A 24,779-nucleotide genomic window follows, 5' to 3' on the forward strand; every position below is an offset into this window, starting at 1 on the left:
TAAATTAGGAAATTCCGTTATGAAATCGCTTAAAAATATAATGAATAAACTTTAACGTATTATAATTTTGTAGTTTTTGTTTTTTTCAAGGTATGGAAAAGTAAATTCTAATTATGGTTATTTACCTTCGTATGTAATTTAAATAATTTATAATGGTATAAAATATTGTTCCTTATTGTTTATGTTTTGCAATTACTGAAGAAACCAAAAAATAATAAATGATAATGATATTAAATTACGAGATGAAATTGAAGTGCGAGTGGAATATGGAAATGGTAAATGCTTACAATTAGCCGTATTTATGAAATTTATAAATATGTAAATTGCGGTTCACTTTCTTTATATTCAAATCATCCGGCACGAAGATAATTAGATAATTACGCACATCCGAGGAGGCTTTCTACGTTTCGGAAAAGTACGAGAAAGAAAAAAAAGCAACATCAAGCACGTATGTAACTATCAATAAATAAATAAATGAATACACAAAGAAAAGAAAAAGAAACTCTGGTATTTACGTAACCCGAAAACCTAAAAAAAACCATTAGTTCATGATGATTATAAGACTTTTTACGTATGGAAAAGCTTTGAGATTGAGGAGCGGAGAGAAGAATGAGAAGAAGAAAAAAAATGTTAAAAAGTTCCCCAATCTTCGTTCTTTCGTTCGGACGAGCTTAGAGCTCTTTTATATGTGTATATCGTCGTCGTCGTTGTGGACTTTTTTTCCCTTCGTACTCTTCTTCGTTTTGGATTCTCGTTTGATTCTGATAGCCGTCAAAATGGTGCTTAGTCACGGTCGGGGCACGGGCGCACCGAAGAAGACGACGATGGACCGACCTCACCCTTCTTCTCCTCTCTTCTTTTTCCTTCTTCCTTTTGCTCCGACGGAATGATATTGAAATGTAATGCGCGAGATATGGAAGAAAGAGGAGAAGACTGATCGCCGCAGAATCTGCTTTTCTGCGCGGTGCGGCGAGAGAGAGATTATACAATACCATTGGAAGAATCATCGGACTCTGCAGATATGGCAAGAGCGCATTGGGCATTGTCTTTTGCATTGCGTACATATTTCGTGGACTATTTCTTACCTTCACTCTTCCCTTCTCCCTTCAGCGGCGGCCAGCATTGTTCCGATGCCAGATAGTCATCGAAAATCAAAAAATATCGCTCAAATACTTCATCTAATACCAGCCGCATCTGAAAATTCTACAACTTCTATAGTTTACTTTTATCAAGATTCTATCTCTATCTCCAAGTTACACAATACAATCAAACGATTTTACCATATTTTTCCAAAAAAAAAAGAAGAAATACAAAAATACATAAATAATATTTCAATCGATATAAATAAGAAGACAGTAAGACTTTAAGCATCAAAATTTACATAGAAATAATTCTTTGCTTATACAGCAATACCGCGCTTATACCAATATCCCGCACTATTTGAAACCGGACTAAATACTTAAAAATAAACAGCACAAAACGAGACTTGTACAAAGCAAATAAATTAATTTATGTATAAAAATGTAGAATTTATAATTTAGTTTGTTTTGAAATTTTCGAACCGGACTATAGTGAATCCGGAATAATTGAAGCCGCACTATGTCCTTATGGTTGTCCTTATTGCTTCAATTGGAAGCGCTGAGGATAACCAATTCAAGTACTATTCTTATAAAAACTTGTTTAACTTTTATAAGTAGAAAGGTTTGATGTTATGGACTGAAATTAATATTTTAATTTTTCAATTTCGAAGCAATACGAAGATGTTGATTGGATTTGGAAACAGAAACGCGCAACGTGGTACACTTTTTATTTTTTAAACTATTGTATTCATTCTCTGCTTAGAAAAGTGTTGTTTTAACTAGGTCAATGTAATTTGCTGGAAACAATGTTCGATTACCTAACGTCGTAATTATTGCATACATCTGCAAACTAAATGGCCTTAATCAAGATTTTTTTTTATTAATATAACTTTAATGAAAACATAAACATAATTAATATCTAAGTCAATAAACACAAATAATACATGAAATCAATTTATTTTTTTTTCGCAATTCATTTATTATTATTTTTATTGACCTTAATTTGGACCAAAACTTACAAAATCTATACAGAAATACCTACGGTTCTGCCAATATCCCGGTCTATTTGAAACCGGACTAATCGAGGACTGCATAAAAATTAAAAAGAGACTCTATAGAGAAATTAATCCGTACTGATCGAAACCGATAAAAATATCAAACTATAAAAATTAACAAATATTGTTATTAGATCTAGAAAGTATTTACTATAAAAATCAAATGTACATTAGGATTAACATAGGTAATATAAAACGTGTATTGAAGAATGTCTAAACATATTGTAAACGATAAAAAGTAGACATCAAATGTATTCAAATATGATTCGTTTAATAACTTAATTTCTAAAGTAAGATCCAATATTGATACATATTCACTTTTATACTCCCATACGGAATTCATTTTTGTTGCATGACAGCAGGTAGAGGAGAATCCGATAAAATTTACATTTTTTTGTACTCCTGTCAGTCTTTCCCACTAATTTCGAATACATCAAATTTCCTCATCTATAATGGAGAAGATCTATTAAGATAAACAATCCCATTCTCGTTCACTCTTATTCACAGCTTTTGTTCTCGTTATATTGAACATATTTTTTTATAATATTTATTAGAATCAATACTAAACTTTACTTAAAGAACATTTAACAGTAAATTAAGATAGAAATACTTCAGTCGTTTGGCTCAAAAAGTATAATTTTGGTTCAGTGCTATTATATGAATCGTATTTTCTATGTATTTAGTACACAAAGTTAAAGATTACCTTGTAAACTATTTCATCTTCAAATATCAAATATCTCTAGCTCACTACTGAGCTAATATTTCCAATATTTAAAACTGTTGGTGTTGTCATGTCTAAATTCCATAAAACTAAGTAGATTTTAATATTACTTTATATACCAGCAACTTCTTTAGATACCAGCAATTTATTTAGTTGTGAATTCTCGAGTAATAACCAGCATAACATTGTAAATTTTATATCCAATTGTTCAAGGTTTATGTAACATTCTTCTAAGAATCCAATAAATCCAATTCAAGGAATTCCACTCAAGACTAACTGATTTAAATTTATTTTAATTTAACTTTACAAATATTCGAACTTTATCAGCTGCTTATACTTCAATATCAAGACATTTTTTTACTATTTCAATTGTACTCATTGCTTCGAGTTTATTGGTTAAAATATCTTTCAGTACAGTCAGATACGAGTTTAGATCTTAATTAAAATTATGCAATATACAAATCATCTTCAGTTTAGAAAGTAGACTGTTCAGAATTCAAGCAAATATATATAAAACAAAACAAATGTCTTTCGTCTAAGAGGCTAACTGGAGGAAGACAATATCACTTCCTAATAAATGTAATAAATGCTATTATAATTTGTAATTTCTATTTAAAGTTAATCCTATAACTTTGCTAGAAATTTGTTGACAATTAAGCAACAAATTGTAATTGATACTTTAATTTGTCATTTAAAACATGTCATTTTTAAACATAAAATTAAACTTGTTTATTATGTAATCTTACAATGTATTTATTAATTGAATTCTTTTTTAATTTAAATGTAAAATGTGATAATAATTTCTTGACTTGATTTCTTAAATTATATTAATTTTTCTAAGAATTTTTTGATGTGGTTATTTCATTTTCAATTGATGCAAATAATTTCAATGTCAAATTACAACTGATTGTTCAATTTATCCTTGATATGTCTAAGATATAATTAATACAACTTTTTAAATATATATTCTGATTAATCAATAAAAACAATCATAGCCGAGGAAATACATTTTTTTACAATTGTAATATTTACATATAATATGTTACAACAATTTGTATTCTACAATTGTATAATTTTTTTCTTGGAAATTATGTGACGCAATTAATTATTTTTTCAAACAAAGCAATTATAACAATGACAATTTGCAACTGACAAATCAATCCGTCGTTGAAATTTCTGTACATGTACAGAATCAAACTTGTTAATAATATAAAATTCATACAAAATAATTATTGTTTCTTTAAATTTATTTATTAAACAATTGTTAAGTTTTGTATTCTTTTGTATTATACAATTGTATTCATTTTTCTTTGAAATTTTGTAAAGCAATTATTGAATTTTCAATTGAATCAATTATAATTAAGAAAACATATGAAATATATTTATTAATTAAAAAAAACTTAAAAAAATCTTTGTTCTGCAAAAAAAATGTTGTAAATTTAGTATTTATTAAAATTTAGGTGTAATATGTATTAACATTTGTTATGCTACGAATGTAATCAATTTTCTTGAAAAGTGTGTGATGCAATTATTCAATCAATATATCAATGACAAATTGCATCTTATAAATCAATTTATCATAGAAATGTCTTAGATATACATAATAAAATTGTTAATTATGTAATTATTATTTTCTTTCTTATACACTCAAGTATCTTTTAGTGCGGTTCATTACACTAAATATCTAATTCAACTACAAAAGGTTAATGAAATGTATATTTGTTATGTACATAATTATTGCAATAAATATTGTTGTTTTTATATTATTAAATATTAATAAAAAGTAATGTTATAAGAAAATGTTTAGAAATTATTAAAGTTTGAATCGATATTATTTTAATACATAATTATTTATGAAACAAAGCTAGTTACATTTATAATGCAGTACAGCAATATCTCACATAGTCCGGCTTCAATTAGTGCAGATTCATAATAGTCAAATACTTGTAAAATAAACGCAATTTTTACAAAAATAAATTCTGAAAAGAATACAAAAATTATATTTTTTCTTTTCTTTCTTATACATTCAAGTCTCATTTAGTGCGGTTTATTATACTAAATAGGTAATTCAAGTAGAAAAGGCGAATGAAATGTATATTTAGTTATATAATTATTGCAATATATATTATTGTTTTTCTTATATTAAAGATTAATGAAAAGTAATGTTATAAGAAAATGTTTAGAAATCAACATTTTTCATGGAATTTCTTAAAATTTAACATATAAATTAAGAATTTCTTGATTTTTGTGATGCAATTATTATTTTTTTAATTGCTTTCTTTTGTATTTACAAAACAAAGCCTGTTAATTTTGTAATGCAATAGTCCGGCTTCGGTCAGTGCGGATTCATTACAGTCAGGTTTATTTTTTTAAATAGGTTTGTTTTAATTGAGTAAAATAAATAAAAATGTAAAAGTATACATTTTTTTTATTATACTGTCTCTTTTATTTAATTCAACTACAAAATGTGAATGAAATGTATACATTTTTGTATTAAATATAGAAAATTGATTATTCATCTGCAATTATAAATTTGTAATTATAATTTAAATATGTTTTGGTTATCAAATATGCGAGGAAATTGTATAAGAAAACACAATGGCGAAAGAATGTTGCTTATTAACGTTGCAAATTTATGTTTATGCATCAAATAATTGTGAACGGAATGCAGCGATGGTGGTTTCCATATATTGCGTGATTACTGTAAGCAAACAAATGTGTGCATGGGTTCGCACATAATGATCGGGTTTATATTTCTTCTCCACAGTTTCTGAGAGAGAGATGGACATCATCAAGCCTACTCTCACATACACAGCCACAGCCATCCCTGATATACGTACACTCACATGCACAGACAATAACAAATCCTTTTGTTTTCTGAATAACTCTCGCGGGAACGGAACGAAAGAATGAAAGAAAGAAAGAATCGAAGATTAATAATAAACGACCCCCATATAGAACCAGTTTCCTACAACATCAGTCCCGAGCCGATATTATTATTTTCGTTTCCTTCAGCAAGAACAAAAATATGACCATACAGCATCACCGCTGATTATACGATTCTTCTTCTTATGTTTTTTTTTCCTCTTTCTCATTGGAAACCACCCCATCCGTGCGTTTGGGTCGCGGTCACTCGATTTTCATTGTTGGCCTCTATATAATTTCGAAATTCAATTTTTAAAAATTCCCCTCGTGCTCTGTGTTTAACTGCTACGTGAGGACATTTCGACTGCATTTTTACCGAAGACAAAGCGAGTCGATTGTGTATAGAAGTATACGTATCTGGAAGGAAGCGAAACACGTGAACGGGAACCACACAGTATGTTGGAAAGACACATTTATAAATGGTAATCCGCGAAGAAGAAAAATTGAATGCAGATGCTTAATGATTCCGAAAATCTTTGTTTCCTCCGCATTCGCTAAATCCATTCATCAACCACCGGATCCACACTCGAGCCATCTCCCCCCAATTGGACCAGAAAAAAGAATGCACGTGTTTCAGGATTTTCGTTAATTGTCGCGGCCGTTTAAACCTGCGAACTGTGTGTTTGTGTGTGCCCGGTTGATAAATGATTTCTGCACAAATCCTCTCACGATTTTTGTGCTGTAAGCTTCATTTTTTTTTTCTCGCTTTCACCATCCGACGCAGAAAAATAGAAACGAACGAAAGCCACCACATGTTGAGGAAGAACATAATTAATCAACGAAATATAAAAAAATATTGTAGATTTGGAAAAAACATCCCCGCTTCGAAGCTCCACTATTAATAGCGTATTTATTATTTCGGGATTGGATATTTATTAGAGTGCGCGAGGATAGTTAGTTTTCTGAATTAATTAAAATTAATGAAGTCGGGTTAACCGCCGGGTAATATATTATAATACCATTATTACGTACGCCGAACAAAAAAAATAAAAATAAAAATTATACCTTATAATTAGTAAAAGGGGTTTTTAATCGAAAAGGGCAGGAAAAAATCTCGCCCAAAGAAATGCTGACTAAGCACAAAATCGGGCACAAAGAAACGAACTTTACATTTTTTCAAGATTATCCCATGCATACATGTGTGTGCATATGTGTGTGTGTGTATAATAATCATCGAAAGCCCATATTAAAAGGTTTTCAACCGAAAAAAGTTCAGACTCATCCTGGCCTTTTGAATATGCTCTCAGATATTACATTTAAATTTCGAATAACACTACACTTATAAGGAAAATGTCTCGAATTCCTTTGGCTACAAAGAACAATGATTTTTTTAATAACATTTTTTTTATTAATATACAGTGGAACCTCGCTTAATGAGTTTAATCCGTTCCAAAATTTCCTTTTTTTAACTCGTATAGTGAAATATATTCAAAAATACACATACTATGTGTACAAAAATGATGTAGCGGGCGCGCAATCCGGGACTTCTCTTCTTATCATCACTCGTTATACGAAACGTCGCTCGTTTTCAACCGCACTAATTAGGAAACTAAATGCACATAAAAATAAAAAAAAATTAGAATTTAATTTAAATTTCTCGATTAATATTTAGTTTCTTTTAAAATTTCCAAACCGAACTTTAGTTTATTTTGACTATTCGAGGTATTGTTTGAGTATATATCGGTTCCTTCAATATTCCCGACTGTTTGCAACCGGACTAATCGAGAAATTAAATTTATACAAAGAAAACCTCATGAAAAGATATTAGAGTGTACAGAGTTTTTATATTATTTTGTGAACTTTATTTTTATTTTGCTTGATTAAAATTTAGTTTGTTTTGTAATCTCTAAAACGGACTTCAGTGAAATCGGACTATTCGAGGTATTGTTTGATGTATGCATTAGTTCCTTCAAAATTTGGATTGTTTGCGACCGGACTAATCGAAAATAGGAAACCTCATGGAAAGAAACTAAAGTGTACAAAGCACAAACGATTATATAATTTTGTGGACAAATTTGTTAGAATTTATCTTTTATTTTTCTTGATTAAAATTTAGTTTGTTTTGAATTTTCCAAACCGGACTATGCGAGACATTTATTGCTGTTTGTATCGGATCCTCCAATATTTCTTACACAAATTGCAATAAACGATACTTTTACATAGCAACAAATTGTAAATAAGTACAGACATAATAAATCGATTTGAAGAAAACTGTAAGGTAATTATTTGAGAGAGACAAAAGAAAGTATGGGAAAATAAAACACATAATAAGTGTATTTATCATGAAAAATACGTACGACAGCAATGGAATTCGGAATTGGTATCTATCATTACCTTCTCCAAGTCCTAATAATAGTGGTAAGATCAATAGAAGACAAAAACCGAAAGAGCATCAACTTCGTAATTTCGTCTAATTTTAACATTTGTAAACTGAATTACAATTGCCAAGTTTACTTAGTTTATATTATTTTTTCATTTAGATAAGTTTTTTTAATATAATTTTTGTTTTTCTTCTACTTCATTTAGTTTAGAAATTAGTATAAGAACGTATTCATAGAAATGTTTTAAATTTTTAAACCAGATTAGATTGAGTTTTCCCAAGCGAACGAATAATCCATATGTAATCTGAGAAACCACTGAATACAACTCAGATGATAATCACTTAACTGAAATATTGAATCTGTTCTAAGTCTCCGATTAGTTCAGGAATATAAAGAGTTTTATACATGGAAACAAGAAATATTTGAATGGTGTTCATTTACATAAATTTCTTTTAAAAAATTAAAAAAAAAAACAGTGTTAAAGAGATGAAGAACATTATTATTTTAGTTAATCCGGACTAATCGAGAAACGAAATACAACTAAAAATATTTTGTTTTGAAATCCGGACTGATTGAAACCTCAGTATATGAGGTATTGATGTTTTAATATGGTAACAAAATAATTTTAAAGTCTGTACTTTTGCAATAGGATACATTTTTTTTTTTCGTTGGCTACAGCTCAAACATCATTAACATAAAACTTGACGTGACATCCGTGTGGGCCCCTTCAGTTCTATGGACCCCAGTTTTCTGCACCCTCTGCACCCCCAATGTTTGTCGTAGGGTGGCGCATATTTCCTTAAATAGGTACATATACTGTAATCTGACAATGTCTCACAATACATTTTTGAATATTTAAAAAAACAGAGAACGTATAGTTAGGATAATCCACTTACTTGTTCAAACTATCAAAGCTTAACACTCAACGATTTAAAAAAAATGAAATACAAGAATCCGTACTGATTGAAACCGGATTAATCGAAGACTTTAAAAGCGTGAACCCGTAATTATAAGAAATTATAGTTAAAGCTCTTCATACGTATTATTTAAATAAATCTGTTAACAAAATAAAGTTTTTTTTTTCTCTATATTTTGATTTGTTATTAAATTAATAATATAATTCGATAGTTAGAGTGTATGTGTGTATTGAACTTTTAGTGGAATTTATTCGAGAGGGAACACGTGTAAGATCCGGATCGTCTAAGATCTTCTAAAAAGGAATTAATCAACTTATAGAGTACGCTCTCAAAAGGTAGCCCACCGCACGATCACAATTTGAACAAGTCATCCAATTAAGATGCGGTCAGTGGCATTCTTAATGGTTCAAAAACTGTCTAGAAACGCCATGTATCTTGTACAAAACGCTCCGGGTCATCGTTAATCACTATAATTTGGGATAGTTCTGTGCGATTTTCGTATAATTTGAAGCAAACACACATACAAAAAAATGGAAAGAGTGTAGTGACCTTGAATCAATTTGACAGGTTTTAATTGCATATGAATTATTTAAAGAAATATTTCATAACACGGCAGAAACTGGCGAAATTGCGAAATAAGCACAAGCTAAGTGAAGAAAGTGGTGGTTTAGAAAAATTGTATAATGAAGTGTGAAAATAGACCAAACTTTAATTATACCAAAACATATTATTACAGAATTTGAAAATTAGAATTTCCTTGTAATGATGGATGTACTAATTTTCTTTTCGAAGTTCTGAAGTCTACAAACATTTTGTAAATTACAATGTCAAATGATTCCAACCAATGAACAATTATAGTTTTTTTTTCGTTTATTGACGAGAATGATTATATAATAGAAATCTATAAGAAAAAGAAAACCACAATTTTTCTCGTCAATAAAGTGATAGATTCATTTATCACTATACGCAAAAACATATCTTTTGTATCGCACTTAAATATGTCCAAACATTGTTGAAAAATGGTTATTTGAACTTGTTTTCAGTTGATGTAAAAGTGAGCTTTCTTATGTTAATGTAAAATGCTATGTGAACGGTCGTATGTGATGATTATTGCCTTAGCTATCTCCCTATTGATTTTATAATGATATTTACGTCTGTATACTACGTTTTTACCTGAAATTGATGAAACTTATACGATATTTAAATATCTGAAACTCAATTGTATAGAGCAGGGGTGGCCAAGCTCCTTGATAGTCCGAGCTATTTTTCAAAATTTGAAATTTTTCGCGAGCCGCAATTAAATAGGTATTTAAAAAGTATACAAAAAAGATATTATTTTTTTTTATAGAAATTATATTAATTGAAAACATATAAATAAAAGTACAAAATATGTGTATTTAATTTAAATATTAAGAATTAAACACATTTCTATTACTTCCCTTGATAATTCTTTAAATTTTGGTAAATAATTGCTGACAGCATTTCTCAATAATTCTTTGCTGCTTAATTAATACTGATTAGATTTCACGAATTTTAAAATAGAATAAAATGATTCACATAAGTACGTTGTTTCGAATATTAAATAATTCGACAAGCAGCCTTTTTTAATTCAGGATACTTCGAATCTGATACAAATTTCCAAAATTTAGTGATCGACGTTGACTTATATTTTGCTTCTTGCATTAATTCCAATTCTCCATATGCTTTTTGGGTCATAATTATATTGGAAATGGAAAATTCACCTTGAATTATGTCAATTTCAAATGGATTCAGAAAAAAACAAGAGAAATATTTCAAGTCTTCAAATCTATATTGGAATTCTGTCAATATTCTGTCACAGTTTTCATTGGGATGAGTAAGGGAACTCGATACATTTACCGAGAGCCACAAATAATCCATCAAAGAGCCGCAGGTTTCGCTCCCTGGTATAGAGGTTTAGACGTTCTAAAAATGTAAAAAGATAAAAAAGTTTTATAATTTCTTAGTTCTTAAGAAAAACATTAATTATGTAACCATATTTATACAGGTATATACGTAACGGTTGTCCGCATATTATTCAACAATACAATATATAAAAGAATTTTGAATTTTCGAGTTATAAGAAAAAATAACAAAAATTTCAATGAATCAATGTTAAGTATTATATATTTGCAAAATTTCACAATTACTCATTTATTTTAATTAAAATTTATACAATTTTTTTATAATTAAATCATTCATAAAAATATATTTTATAAGCAATGTTTTTTCCAAGAATGAAGAGAACAACACGTCCTTTCTCTTTTTTAAATTGCATTATTCAAATTATAATTGTAAATAACAAGTGAAGGCAACAATCGAATTTGATGTATTAATCAAACTTTAAATTAAGCGATTTCTATGTAAGAAATATTATATTTGTTAAATGTATTCCAATTCATAAAATATACTGAAATTGTTATGTCAACACGATTTGTGCAAATCTATATATTTTTTAATTTAGAAAAGTAACGAATGAACAAAGCAATTGTAATTTCAACATTATTTGTGCAAACCTTTAAATATATGTTTAATTTAGAAAATTGACAAAATAAACAAAGCAAATAAAGTTAACAATAAATAATTAAATATTAATGAAAATCATTAAAATTAACAGTTTACAGTTGGTACAAATGTTACATTTCTCGTTCAAATTATTGCATTTGTTAAAATATACTGAACAAAACCAAATTTCAATAATTTACCAAAACCGTTATAATCAAAAGATAATTAACACTCAACGATTTCAAAAAATGTAAAGTTGAGTATAATTTTCTGAAATGCAAGACTGATTGAAACCGGGCTAATCGAAGACTTTAAAAGCGTATTCTAGTGATCCCGCACTGTTCGAAGCGATTTCTATGCAAGACATTTAATATTTCTTCTTAAATGTATTCCAATTCATAAATTATACTGAAATTATTATGTTAACACGATTTGTACAAATCTATATATTTTTTTAATTTAGAAAAGTAACGAATAAATAAAGCAATTGTTATTTCAACATTATTTGTGCAAATCTTTAAATATTTATTATGTTTAATTTAGAAAATTGACCAAATAAATAAGCAAAGTTAATAATAAAAAAATACATATTAATGCAAATCATTAAAATTAACAGTTGGTACAAATGTTATATTTCCTGTTCGTTTTATTACATTTGTTAAAATATACTGAACAAAACCAAATTTATATAATTAACTAAAATCGTTATAATCAAAGGATTACTATAATCTGTAACGAAATAAATATTCTATTTTTATAAGAGTTTTATTACGTTTGATAAAATATACTGAAGTCGTTTAAGTCAATATGGTTTGAGTAAATCTTCAAGTATATATCATATTTAATCTGGAAAAATATCGAACAAACAAACGAAATTATTTATCGGAACACTTTAAGCGTTTATTTCACTTAATTTGGAGTGCGTGGGAGCAGACTCGCATCATGGATGAAGAAGGGAAGAAGGAAGAAGGAGCGCATGGGAAATTGGTATGTTAATCTGTTGTCGGCATTCGGCGGTCGACACATTTATGTAATAAAATTTAATAGTATTTTTATAACCAAAAATACGCCACAGTTCGGATTAGCCAGACGAAAGGGAATAACTCAGTATGATTAGAGCGAAAGATGTTGCTGTTTGTGTGTGTTTACGTGTGTGTCCCTCGCACGCTCAATCTCCAATATTGACGATGGTAATGGAGAAGTATGCAGAAGGATAGAAAGAGAGTGAGTGAGAGAGGGAGAGAGTAAGAAAGAGTTAAGTAAATGGTAGCTTTAATTAACTGTAAATCGCGAGTTAATCGCGATCGGTCGCGAAACTCTGCAACGAGGCTGAAGGCAAAAGGCAAGTCCAGTCCCTTTTATTTTAATGATTCCTGGTAACTATGAATATAATTTACATTAGATCGCATAGTATAATGTGCAGCAGGAGGGAACCCGTGTATTAAGATTCATCTAAACGGCGTCCGAAACATTTTAACTTTCCCATAAATCGCGAAACACACACACGAAGAGCGCAAAACAGGATCAAAAAATCCCCCGTCGGCTGTGCAGCAATAAAAGAAAAACAATACCAAAAAAAAACACACACACACACAAAACCACCCCACTCCGTTTCCCGTAGCCCCGACAGGAGGAATCTTCCATCCATGTGCAATGCATTTAAAAAGGGTAACAAACTTGAGAAGGTGTTCCGGCCTTAGATTTCCTCAATCTACAACCGCACCGAAGAGTAATTAACAAAAAACAGTCGCGCCTCACGCACCCTCTCATATCTAAAGTTATTGCCCTGAGTGAGGATTTTTTTGGCGCTTCTCACGAGTCGGAGGATCGCGGGGGTGGCTTTAAAAAACGGCATTGAAACGCCCCAAACGGTGGAGAGAGACAGAAAAAAAAAAGCAAGTGTTTTACAAGAACGGGGAATCCTGTTTTCATGTTTTTCGGCTGCGAAGCGTACAGAAAAAAAAACAACTCCACCGATTCGGGGGAAGCACAATTTATGTGTGAAACGACGTATTTCGACACGCAAACAAACAAACAATCTGGGGAAAATACATACATTTCTCTTATTTCCCCTCACTAGAAGCTGTTGAATTATAAGCCACTTTAGCTTTTTTTACAAGAATTTTCAGCATTCTTTCAGTTTTTTCAGAAGTTTTGACAACATTTAATTTAGCTGCTGTATACGTTCTATTGTATATTTTTTGGTATGGTGATTTTATATAAATACAATAAATATTTACTATTAAGTCAAATATTAAATTTCATAATTATTAATGAAATCATTTTTAATTTGTTTAAATAAATCACATAAATTATTCAACTTATTTGCATGTAGAAAATGAGCATATTCAGATTTCGACATATTTCGTTTCACACTCCGGAACTGATTATTCGCACTATGCGAGGTATTGTAGTACTTTATTCATCAATATTTCTTTATTAAATCAGTTTACTTCTACAAAATGAATAAAAGTAACACATTTTTCTATTATTTTCTCAAATAACAAAAAACTAAATTTTCTCAACTCTAATATTGAACCATAAATTTATTAAGAGCACATTTGACGAATGAAACAAATAATATTTATATAACATATTTTTGTACTTTACTTAATTTTGTATTTAAATCTTAACTATTTTGTTAATCCATATAACAAGTTTTGCAACCTTAATCGTTTAATATCTAAATTATAATTCTAAACTTCAGAAAAAAACTATTAATAATTAGTATTAAACTTTATTTATGTATCTATTTATATTTCCCGGATTTTATTAATTCCCGGGAAATTTTTAATAATAAATTCTGGAAAAACCCTCTACTATTTACATTCAATCTCTGTGACCATTGATGCGGGTACTTCAAAATTTGTAAAGAATTACTTTATTGATAAAATACTCTTTAATTCAATTTCAATTTAAACGCCTGCCCTTAATGTATTGTAATTACTTACAAAGATTTAAATCTAATGGGCTTTCATGCTTAAATTATTCCATATTAAAGTTTCGAAAACTTTCAACTTTACATGTGAATTAATTTCTTAGCGAACTCTGCAGACGACAGCTTTGTAACATAATTAATTTTAATTACTTTCAGCATATATTAAAGTTAGTTTTATATATATTTTTTGTTAATTATCAAATATGTTCTATTTACTTTTAACTAAATCAATTACATTATTAAAAATCCATTATTTTTTTTGACAATTTTTAATTAACAAATGATATTTCGTTTTTCTAAGAAAGAAACATAACATCAATTACATAAATATAAAAGAATGCAATATCCATTACAAAATATGTAGTTCGACGACTATAGTTTCTGGAAATCTACCCTCCCGAGTTAATTATAGTAATATCTGAAATGATTGCGTATTCGGGTTGTTTCGATCCAGATCTTAGGAAGAAGGGAGAGGAGTAGAGTACTAAGTGCGGCGGGGAGTCTGCTCCGTTTCCGGTTTCGCGTCGGTAGAAAGGCAACCCTTTCCTCCAGTTACATCTGCAGTAAATGCGAAAGAACGAAGCGAGAACGCAAAAGGGATAATAAAAAACAGAGTACCGAACACCCGAAGCTCGACTCTCATGAGCGTACGAAGAATGAGGCGGGATATACAAAAAAAAACGACCGTAATGGGGTTATATAAAAAAAGGTCACACATTTATGAAAACACACATATGGCCTCTCTCGTCAACTTGATGTATTTTCATACGTAAGAGTATTACTCTGAAATGTCTGTTTTTTTTTAAAGAAAAATAAACCAATTAAAACCTTGGCGCATATACACACACACATTAATAGGACTTAATGAATGCAGCTTTAAGTCATTTAATTAAGAGATTTTTGTCTTTATTAGACTCATTTACACTTCTCGCTGCGTATTTCGAACGTATTATGTTTATTATATACACGTTCTTAACAGAAATATTTATGTTGCGATTATATAATATTTAATTCTATGTTTTGTGAGCTACTTAAGAACTTAATTTTAACTAAGTTGATAAACTATTACATTTTAATATGTTTCAATATGATGAAATAAAAAGTTTATACTTTGGACGTTACCTTGCGGAACTCCTGATTGAAAAAGTAAACTGATATTTTGTATTAACAGAAGTACAAAATATCAGTTTACTTTTTTAGCATAAATACTAATCATCTAATTATATCAAATACTCGTATTAAATTTTACAAATTAATTAGTACCTGATCCATTTTGATGATAAGTATAGTTAGTTAAAAGAAACGTAGAATTTTAATAGTTAAGTAAATAATTTTCTTAATAGTTAATCATGAAAGACAGAAGTAGTGAACATTTTCTTGATAGTTAATATCTGATTAGAGGCATGTGAAGTGAAGAATTTTCTTTATATTTAATATCTGATTACAGACAAGTGAAGAATGTTCTTAATAGTTAATGAATAAAGACAAAAGTAGTAAAACATTTTCTTGATAGTTAATATCTGATTAGAGACATGTGAAGTGAAGAATTTTCTATATAATTAATGTTTGATTAAAGACAAGTGAAGAATGTTCTTAATAGTTAAAGTATGATTAAAGATATGTGGAACAGAGAATTTTCCTAATAGTTAATGTCTGATAAAATACAAAAACAGGGAAGAATTTTCTTAATAGTTAATGATTAAAGACAAAAGTAATGAAGCATTTTCTTGATAGTTAATATGTGATTAGAGACATATGAAGTGAAGAATTTTCTTTATAATTAATGTCTGATTATAGACAAGCAAAGTGATGAATGTTCTTAATAGTTAAAGTCTGATTAAAGACATGTGCAACATAAAATTTTCCTAATAGTTTATGTCTGATTATATACAGAAACTGGGGAGAATTTTCTTAATAGTTAATGAATAAAGACAAAAGTAGTGAAGCATTTTCTTGATAGTTAATATCTGATTAGAGACATGTGAAGTGAAGAATGTTCTTAATAGTTAAAGTCTGATTAAAAACATGTGCAACAGAGAATTTTCCTAATAGTTAATGTCTGATTAAATAGAAAAACAGGGGATAATGTTCTTAATAGTTAATGATTAAAGACAAAAGTAGTGAAGCATTTTCTTGATAGATAATATCTGATTAGAGACATGTGAAGTGAAGAATTTTCTTTATAAATAATGTTTGATTAAAGACAAGGGAAGTGAAGAATGTTTTTAATAGTTATTGTCTGATCATAAACAAATGCAGTAAAGAATTTTCTTAATACTTAATGATAGTTAATGTCTGATTAAAGACAAGTGAAGAATGTTCTTAATAGTTTGATTAAAGACATGTGCAATAGAGAATTTTCCTAATAGTTAATGTTTGATTAAAGACAAGTGGAGTGAAAATTTCTCATAATAAATAATGTCTGATTAAAAACAGGAGCAGTTAAGAATATTCTTAAAAGTTGATGTCTGTTTAAAGACAAGTGCAGTAGTCCCCATCCAAAGAAAGTCCGTGACCGGTCTTGCCTAACTTTTTTGTTGTGGCAAGCTGACGAACGTGGACTTCCCAATGGAAGCCACCTGTCGTTCATAAATTATAATTAAAGCAAAACATGAAACAAGCCAAAAACAAGGGCAGTAAATCATTTTTCCATCGGTTTATTTGCCAGTGCTGTAAAACTGTCACCGTCATGTCTTTGATAGAGACCGCCAACCGCTTCCAATACCTGCGTTCCGTGTATCGACATTAACATCAGCGATTGATGTTTCGTGAGGTTAACTTAATTACTACTAACAGTTAAACCTAAGTTTAAGTTGCTAAACCTAAACTATAATATTTGATTCATATTTCATTCACTAGCCACTAAAGACTAAATCATAAAACATCATAGTTTACTTCTTTACAACTTAACAAATACCGATACTACTGCTTATTCAGTAATACTTTTAGCAATCTTTTAAGTTGCAATTTCTAAATTGTAAACAAAAAATTAATTTCAAGTTTTGGCTTATGTTAAATCAGATTTAATGTTTGAGATTAATTGGATTAAACTTAGATTTTCTACTCTTTTTAGCTTTTGAAAAAAAAAGTTTCTTCATTCTAAATTCACATTAAAAAAATATTTCAATTAACACATGATTTAGTTTCATAACAGATTGACATAATCATTTATGTAAAATTGCACTAAATCAAACATTTATTTACATTTTTCTTACTATTTTTATTAATATTTGTAAATTATCTGTAATGTTGACCTAATTGAATATTGTAACATTGAAGAAACTCAAGAAGAATGCGGTTTTCGGTATTTATTGGGAGGCTAATTTAATCTTCACGTAATTTTACGACTCTCGGATGATGTTTAGAGGACGGCGGAGCTTAAGTGTCTCCTCCGCCCAAGCGGAATAAAATATTTATTTTTTCGAAGAAAAACCATTCCTAATTACGAACTAACAGATTATCACATAAATTGCGTAACAATATTAAATTATAATATTATTATAATTGCATTTATTTGAGGTAATAAAACCAATTTTACTGTTTCAAAATTATTAACTGTTTCCATATAGATTATAATAATAGAAATTTTAATAAAATTGATTTTTTTTTCTTATAATTTTACAAAGAATTACAGTTTTATTTTCATTATTTGGTATGCGAAAGGCAATTTAAAGGTACTCGTTTCGTAATTCAAAAACGAAATGAGAAGATGTTCCGTTAATTTTCACACGGCCTTCAAAAAAATAAATAAATGAATAAGCCGAAACGTCAATCTGAGATAATCTTTTTTTCTGTGTAATAATAAAAATTGATTGTTTTCATTTCAAAAAATTATTTGATCGTAAGAGAATGCGAGTATTCATGACTCATTTATAACAAATAAGAGGCATTGAACTTGTAGCCTCATTGACCTTAGCACAAATAATTATATTCGTTATTAGTATGTACTTATAATATGGTTTTGTAATGCTAAATATAAACTTACTTAACTTTCTTAGTTTACTCAACTTATTTAATGTAACTTTAGCAAAATGACATTTATTGATAGAAAATTCTTAAAATACTTAACTTACGCAACTTTCTCAACGTATTTAACTTACTCAACTTATTCGACTTTCTCAACTTAATTAATTTAACTTTAGCAAAATAAAATTTATTGTCAAAAAAAATCTAAAACATTCAACTTACCCAACTTATTCAACTTTCTCAACTTACTTAATGTAACTCGACTTACTCAACTTAATTAATTTAACATTAGAAAAATAACATTTATTGGCAGAAACAATATTTTTAACTTACTTTCTCGGCGTATTCGAATTACTCAACTTTCTCAACGTTCTCCATTCATTCAAGTTAATTAATTTAACTTTATAAAAATATCTAAAACACTAAACTCTCAACTTTTAATCTACTTGGCTCACATTTATTTACAGAAAAAATATATAAAATATCATTTAAAAAAAATCTTAATTATATTAATATCCTATAGCTTACATCTAGTTAAATTATGAAGGAAATCCAACAACTAAACATCCTACATTTATCAACATCTCAAAATTATATTATTATTATTATTTCCGAACGCAGTCTAATTAAATCCCGTATGTTTTCCTTATTATGAAAGCGCAGTTATTTATACACCGTTCTTACCCCATTTAATTCATAAACGGGGGAGCCCAGACAACAAAAATATTACATCCGCGTTTCGCTTGTCCCTGAAAACTTTTTATTTTTTTGTTGTTGCTCCTCTCATTTCCATTTTTATCATACGTAAATATAAATGCGGTGTCCCTAAATACGGATCAACCCTTTCCTCCTCCTCGATGCGGGTAGCAAAACAAAAATACGTTTGTTGATGAGAAAAAAATGCATCAGCTTTTTTTTCATTCAATTTCCGTATAGTACTCAAAACAAATATAATTATGAACCATATATGGTTAAGCAACAGATGTCTTCTTAATTACAAACAATACCGGTAAATGTATAAACTGTTTCAGCCGTTTGTTATTTTTAATAGGAATACATCGAATGTATCTGTAATGTTATCTAAATCAAGACGCGGCTGCAGTGACTTTTCATAAAATAGAAACGATTCATTAATTATTCATATTTCATCGATACAGATTGCTCGACTCTTGTTCTGTTCTTATATCTCTTTCTTTATCTTCTCTTTCTCTCTTCTTCATCCAATACTTTGTCCATTCTTCGTTCACTCCATTTTCTTCGAAACGAAATTATAATTACGATATTAATTTTTATTCCCATTTCGAATGGAATGCGAGCGCATTATATAATAATATCTCCGTTTCGAGCGCGTCAGCCTGTTCTCTCCTCTCGCGTTCTTCCATTCTTCGTATTCTCCTTTCTTCTCTTCTTTTCCCTGATAAAGGTCCTTTTAAAACGTGTATATGTGCAGTGTGTCTGTACGTGTATTCATGTATATATACATACATATACCGAAGGATTTTTCTAAATGAACGTTTCTTATCTGATTCGAAAAGATAATTAGTATGTATTGAAATTTCAAGTCATCTCTCCCGATTTATAATATCGATATATAGATATCCTCCGTTCCGCTTTAGAGCTTCTTCACGCACCTTCTTCAACCAACCTTCGAGGAGCTTGTTTGTCTGATGTCGGGGGCCTCCACCATCTCCACACAATATTCGAAATAATTAATTCGGCTCAATTAAAATTTTGTCCCGGCTCCTCGTAAATTTAATGAAGACAATCGATTATTGGGATACGTCCAACAATCAAAACAAAATAAATAAAGATGAATAAAAAATAAAACAATAGAAACAGAAAACAACTTTTGTAGGTAACTAAATCTCCAATATAATTCCCACAATTTGTAAGATGCAAAAAAGTGCGAATTATACACGAGTACAAAATTATTTAAAAATCGCTTTTACAGTCATTAAAAGTGAGATTTAACATTATCGCTATATTTCAAACAAAATAAAAGTTAAAATTTTGCATAGAACTGATATTTTATACATTAGTTTCTTTTTATGCAAAATTTAAGTTGTATTAACATTTTTTTTATGTAATTTAAAATAATATATAAATTTTTAATTTAATATAAAAAATGGAATGGCGACTACTAAAAAAATTAAAGCAATTAAAACAATACCTGCAACAAATACTTTTTAAAGTTAAGAATAAAGTAACAATATTCAAGTGCAAAATAATGTCATTTTATTATTGAATAAACGCTGAATTTTTTGTTTATTTTTATGGAATTTGTATGATTAGTTAATAAATATTTCATTCAACTTGAAATACAGTTTTTGTAAAATTTGATGCGTATTATAACGATTTTTCGATCCGAAACTTATGCATCCAGAAGGCTAAAATTTTTCTAAAAAATATATGTGCGTATTATGTAATTTTTTCATAAAGACAAAATAATATAACAATAGCAGCAATGTACTAAAATATTTTAAGATAACAATTAGCTCGATATATACTGTAAAATATCTTGTATAATACGCACAATTTATACAAATTTTAATTCCAAAAAACGGGTATATTTATAATACTCTCATATAAAAATTCATGCAATTTAAACTAAATTTTTGCTAAAAAAATATAGTTGCGTTTTATATAAGAATTTTCAATCCAAATCTTTTGCATAAGGATAAAATAATATAACAATAGCAGTAATGTAATAAAATATTTGAAGGTAACAACTAGCTCGATAAATTCCGTAAAATCTCTTATATAATTATTTCTATTTGTACCAATTTTAGTCCCCAAAAAATGGAAATACCTATAATAGTAGCATAGAAAAAAAATCACGTAATTGTAAATGAAATTTTTAGAAAAATATGGCTTTTTATCTACTATATAAAAAAAAAACAAAACAAAAATCGCAGAATTTTTAATAATTTTAGCGCTCAATAGACGATAAAACGTATTATGCTTACAGATAGAAGTGATAATATCAAATCAATTTTTACTGACATTTCGCATTTTCATTTTTTTTTACAAATGTTTTAGATGATTTAAAACAAAATATGAAATGTGCGTATATACTTTTTGGTTAATACAATCATGCGTATTATATACGAGTGCATATTTTATTCAGAGATTTTACGGTAAATATATAAATGTATTCTGAAGCGTTGCTTGGATACGTGCAGATTATTTTCTTAGCCGCAGATCAATTTATGGATTATATATATATACACATACATACATATATATGTATATATATATTCTTAAAATGCACCAATCATGTATTATAATTGTTAATGCACGGGTCGTCTTTTGTTGGGGCCGGGCTTTTGTTGCGCTCGCGGTTTTGCGATTCGCCACTTTGCACAGGTCTTACAATTGCGACACTGCATACAGCTCGTGTCTTCTTTGTTTTTTGGATACTTAACAGAACGAAGTATATATAGAAAGAGAGGGAGAGGAAGAAGGAGATGACGAAGAACAAGAAGAAGATGAAGAGAAAAAGTGCACAACGAGAAAGAAACCAAAGCATAATACTTAATATGGATAATTTTTAAACAGGCAACAATTGCGAATTATTATACACGCTATCATTCAATTCATCGAATTACCCACAAAGACCCCATTGTATCGCCAGAAACTCTATATTTGATACAAATACAGAGTTCGCAACGGCCTACGTGCAATGTGATTTACGATGTTATTCAAATATAAGTCTTAAATTTTGGTATAATTCAGTAATAAATAATAAATACAGCAATACCTCGCATAGTGCGGTTCAGCTAATAACCCACACTGTTCGAAAACAGACTAATCGAAATGTATAAATATGATTTTATGTACTATTTTTTTTATGAAAATATATTTATTTAGTGAATTCGGACTGATTGAAGCCGCAACTATACAAGGTATTATTGTATATGAAAAAATGATTATAAAATCATAATGTTTTCAATTCATTCAATTAAAATTATTATTTATTTTTTTTCAGTTTTTATTCATAAAATTACCAAAAGAAAGTTTCATTGTAGTTTTTTTTTAACTTTTATTATACATTCACAACCTGCCAATATCTGGCTATAAGTTAAATGTTTATTGTAGTTAAAAAATAAACTTTAGATACAAAAGTTGAAACAATTTTAATGAGAATTTATTGCAACAAAAATTGGTTGAACTAAAATAATTTGTAAGAAATTAATTCAAAATTGTAATAAATAATTAACAAAGTCAATAAAATTATTATTAAACAATAATTATAATTGGTAACAGATTATAAAATTAATTAATTAAATATTATAAAGTTTAAATTAAAAATAAAATAATAATTTTTACTTTTCGAAATAACAGTAAACTTTTATATTAAAAAATAAATGTAATAACACATGCATGCACATTGTGTAATGAAGAGCGGAGAATTGCAATCACATTATTGAAGATTAGAAGTTCAGAACTGTGTACTGTATGAGATTACATACGTAAGTCATCAATGTGACGAGGACTCTTCAAGTAACTGTTCCGACACAATCATTGCGAACTAGAATCGAGTGAGAAAAGACAAGAGATGAAACGAAGGATCTAAAGTACGCCATCGAGAAAGGATTCAGTACTTAATTATGTCTCACCGGATTGATGATTGTGAACTCTTGCGCAAGGATACGCGATTTGTTTTTCTTGCTTTTTCAACAGTTGTTACACACACACACAACTTTTATATATGCAGAAGATTCATTTGCATATTTATTGTACAGTAATCTTTTCTTCTTTAAGAATTAAACATAGTTAATAAGAAAATTACTGTTAATATAAAATATAAAGTTCAACAATCATAAAATTGCATTCGAGAAACAAAATTCTTGTAATCTGGGCTTCAAGCATAGTAAGTTATGATTATTTATAAGTGTTTGAATCGAACTAACGTACAAATCTGCACGAACGCGATGGCAAACACAAGCCCGACAACCGAAATCCCGTCTATCGAAATCCCGAGTGTATTGAAATCCCGACAGTGTCTTTTATTATTATAAATTTCTACAATAGCATATTTATGGTAGTCGGGATTTTGACATAGTCGGGATTTCGATATACTCGGGATTTTGATTGTCGGAATTATGGTAGTCGGGATTTTGACATAGTTGGGATTTCAAGCGTCGGGATTTTAATACAGTCGGGATTTCAATAGACGGTTTTTCGGTTGTTGTGCTTGCGATATAGATCCGCATGAACGTACAATATCACTTAACCAGCTAGCATAGTACATTCATAATATGTACACTAATACCTCCCATAGTGCGTCTTCGATCAGTCCGGATGTAGAGAAATTCTATATATTTTAAACATAAATGTTCTCAATATAGTTAAATCTCTTTTTGTGTTGTTTATTGTTATGTTTTTTAAAGTTTTCGATTAGTTCCTATTCAATCAGTGCGGAATATTTATGGAAACGATTATCCGCACTATGCGAGGTATTCCTATGTATAAATTTTACTAATATGGAACAATTTTCGAAAAATTTGGTTTTCGAACAACTTTTAACCTGGCAATAAGGTTAATAGTAAATCGAATGTACTTTGCAATTTGGACTTCAAGAATGGATTACAGCAATACCTCGCATAGTGCGGCTTCGATTAGTCCTGATTCACTGTAGTACGGTTTGAAAATTTCAAAACTAATTTCTAAAATAGTAATACCTCTATACAGTCAAGTCTCTTTTTGTACTGTCCTCGATTAAGGCGGTTTGAAACAGGGCGTAATATTGACAGAATCCACTATGCGAGGTATCCTGTATATCCATTTTAATAATGTTCGAATAATTCCGTTTTCAAACAACCTAAGGAACGACGAATGTTCAACAATCCACTATGTACACCGATTTTACAAATTAGAAATAATATTTGAATTATTCGGTTTTCGAACAACTTTTGTTCGACAACCGAGGTTTCACTGTAACTATATTCCGTATGATCACTTTTTAAAGCTTTCAACAATAAAAAGAAGTTTTAATTTAAATATGTTTAGTGTTTATAAATAATATTGAATATTTCAATAAGAAATTATTAACAATAAATTCGTAACTAAGATAAAATAAATGAAATATGATTAAAATCGAATACACGATCATTGTTAACTACCAACAAATATAATAGTTGTCGAACAAGTATCAAGTTATGATTTGAAATATGTACATGGAAATAGTAATATCATTTGGAATGACTTTGATGAATCAGCAAATTATTGTATACGTGGTAAATTGTTGTATTCGAAAATGCATTGACGAAAATTGATTAACAAATGTAAACACATCAACAATCAATTCAAAAAGTAGATACAAACTTTTCGT

The sequence above is a fragment of the Nicrophorus vespilloides genome, unplaced genomic scaffold (assembly GCF_001412225.1).
Source record: "Nicrophorus vespilloides isolate i.1.1-1 unplaced genomic scaffold, Nicve_v1.0, whole genome shotgun sequence".
In the NCBI taxonomy this organism is placed as follows: Eukaryota; Metazoa; Arthropoda; class Insecta; order Coleoptera; family Silphidae; genus Nicrophorus; species Nicrophorus vespilloides.